This window comes from Idiotropiscis lumnitzeri, unplaced genomic scaffold (assembly GCF_059441095.1).
Source record: "Idiotropiscis lumnitzeri isolate Australia: NSW breed Sydney's pygmy pipehorse unplaced genomic scaffold, RoL_Ilum_1.0 HiC_scaffold_112, whole genome shotgun sequence".
Lineage (NCBI taxonomy): Eukaryota > Metazoa > Chordata > Actinopteri > Syngnathiformes > Syngnathidae > Idiotropiscis > Idiotropiscis lumnitzeri.
The window spans coordinates 368,778-372,260 of record NW_028283650.1 but is presented as its reverse complement, the minus strand read 5'-3'; positions in this window follow the sequence as shown (position 1 = coordinate 372,260).

The following is a 3,483-nucleotide window of genomic DNA, read 5'->3' as shown; positions in this document are numbered from 1 at the left end:
ATAACACCTAAACCAAACGTTTCCAATGTAAGTTTCCACCTTTATATAGTGTAAAAAGACATCCTGAAGCCTGGGCAGTCATTAATTTGATTGTCCAATATTTCCCTTATGAGATAATGCCTCTCATAGCAAATGTGTACAGCGCGAGCTGAAAATGCATTTACAGCACTAAAAAAACCAAACTTTTATAACAGCTAAACCAAACGTTTCCAATGTAAATTTCCACCTTTATATAGTGTAGAAAGGCATCCTGAAGCCTGGAAAGTCATTAATTTGATTGTCCAGTATTTCCTTCATGAGATATTGCAACATTTAGAAAAAGTGTACAGCGCCAGCAGACAATGAATTTTCAGCACTAAAAAAACGAAACTTCATTAACAGCTAAACTAAACGTTTCCAATGTAAATTTCCACCTTTATATAGTGTAAAAAGACATCCTGAAGCCCGGGCAGCCATTAATTTGATTGTCCAATATTTCCCTTATGAGATAATGCCTCTCATAGCAAATGTGTACAGCGCGAGCTGAAAATGCATTTACAGCACTAAAAAACCAAACTTTTATAACAGCTAAACCAAACGTTTCCAATGTAAATTTCCACCTTTATATAGTGTAAAAAGACATCCTGAAGCCTGCGCAGTCATTAATTTGATTGTCCAATATTTCCCTTATGAGATAATGCCTCTCATAGCAAATGTGTACAGCGCGAGCTGAAAATGCATTTACAGCACTAAAAAACCAAACTTTTATAACAGCTAAACCAAACGTTTCCAATGTAAATTTCTACCTTTATATAGTGTAGAAAGGCATCCTGAAGCCTGGAAAGTCATTAATTTGATTGTCCAGTATTTCCTTCATGAGATATTGCAACACTTAGAAAAAGTGTACAGCGCCAGCAGACAATGAATTTTCAGCACTAAAAAAACGAAACTTCATTAACAGCTAAACTAAACGTTTCCAATGTAAATTTCCACCTTTATATAGTGTAAAAAGACATTCTGAAGCCTGGGCAGTCATTAATTTGATTGTCCAATATTTCCCTTATGAGATAATGCCTCTCATAGCAAATGTGTACAGCGCGAGCTGAAAATGCATTTACAGCACTAAAAAACCAAACTTTTATAACAGCTAAACCAAACGTTTCCAATGTAAATTTCCACCTTTATATAGTGTAGAAAGGCATCCTGAAGCCTGGAAAGTCATTAATTTGATTGTCCAGTATTTCCTTCATGAGATATTGCAACACTTAGAAAAAGTGTACAGCGCCAGCAGACAATGAATTTTCAGCACTAAAAAAACGAAACTTCATTAACAGCTAAACCAAACGTTTCCAATGTAAATTTCCACATTTATAGAGTGTAAAAAGGCATCCTGAAGCCTGGGAAGTCATTAATTTGATTGTCCAGTATTTCCCTTCTGAGATAATGCCTCACGTAGCAAATGTGTACAGTGCGAGCTGAAAATGCATTTTCAGCACTAAAAAAACAAACTTTTATAACAGCTAAACTAAACGTTTCCAATGTAAATTTCCACCTTTATATAGTGTAAAAAGACATCCTGAAGCCTGGGCAGTCATTAATTTGATTGTCCAATATTTCCCTTATGAGATAATGCCTCTCATAGCAAATGTGTACAGCGCGAGCTGAAAATGCATTTACAGCACTAAAAAAACAAACTTTTATAACAGCTAAACTAAACGTTTCCAATGTAAATTTCCACCTTTATATAGTGTAAAAAGACATCCTGAAGCCTGGGCAGTCATTAATTTGATTGTCCAATATTTCCCTTATGAGATAATGCCTCTCATAGCAAATGTGTACAGCGCGAGCTGAAAATGCATTTACAGCACTAAAAACCCAAACTTTTATAACAGCTAAACCAAACGTTTCCAATGTAAATTTCCACCTTTATATAGTGTAGAAAGGCATCCTGAAGCCTGGAAAGTCATTAATTTGATTGTCCAGTATTTCCTTCATGAGATATTGCAACACTTAGAAAAGGTGTCCAGCGCCAGCAGACAATGAATTTTCAGCACTAAAATAACGAAACTTCATTAACAGCTAAACCAAACGTTTCCAATGTAAATTTCCACATTTATAGAGTGTAAAAATGCATCCTGAAGCCTGGGAAGTCATTAATTTGATTGTGCAGTATTTCCCTTATGAGATAATGCCTCACATAGCAAATGTGTACAGTGCGAGCTGAAAATGCATTTTCAGCACTAAAAAACCAAACTTTTATAACAGCTAAACCAAACGTTTCCAATGTAAATTTCCACCTTTATATAGTGTAAAAAGGCATCCTGAAGCCTGGAAAGTCATTAATTTGATTGTCCAGTATTTCCTTCATGAGATATTGCAACACTTAGAAAAAGTGTACAGCGCCAGTAGACAATGAATTTTCAGCACTAAAAAAACGAAACTTCATTAACAGCTAAACTAAACGTTTCCAATGTAAATTTCCACCTTTATATAGTGTAAAAAGACATCCTGAAGCCTGGGCAGTCATTAATTTGATTGTCCAATATTTCCCTTATGAGATAATGCCTCTCATAGCAAATGTGTACAGCGCGAGCTGAAAATGCATTTACAGCACTAAAAAACCAAACTTTTATAACAGCTAAACCAAACGTTTCCAATGTAAATTTCCACCTTTATATCGTGTAGAAAGGCATCCTGGAGCCTGGAAAGTCATTAATTTGATTGTCCAGTATTTCCTTCATGAGATATTGCAACACTTAGAAAAAGTGTACAGCGCCAGCAGACAATGAATTTTCAGCACTAAAAAAACCAAACTTTTATAACAGCTAAACCAAACGTTTCCAATGTAAATTTCCACCTTTATATAGTGTAAAAAGACATCCTGAAGCCTGGGCAGTCATTAATTTGATTGTCCAGTATTTCCCTTATGAGATAATGCCTCACATAGCAAATGTGTACAGCGCGAGCTGAAAATGCATTTACAGCACTAAAAAAACAAACTTTTATAACAGCTAAACCAAACGTTTCCAATGTAAATTTCCACCTTTATATAGTGTAGAAAGGCATCCTGAAGCCTGGAAAGTCATTAATTTGATTGTCCAGTATTTCCTACATGAGATATTGCAAAACTTAGAAAAAGTGTACAGCGCCAGCAGACAATGTTTTTTCAGCACTAAAAAAACGAAACTTCATTAACAGCTAAACCAAACGTTTCCAATGTAAATTTCCACATTTATAGAGTGTAAAAAGGCATCCTGAAGCCTGGGAAGTCATTAATTTGATTGTCCAGTATTTCCCTTATGAGATAATGCCTCACATAGCAAATGTGTACAGCGCGAGCTGAAAATGCATTTACAGCACTAAAAAACCAAACTTTTATAACAGCTAAACCAAACGTTTCCAATGTAAATTTCCACCTTTATATAGTGTAGAAAGGCATCCTGAAGCCTGGAAAGTCATTAATTTGATTGTCCAGTATTTCCTTCATGAGATATTGCAACACTT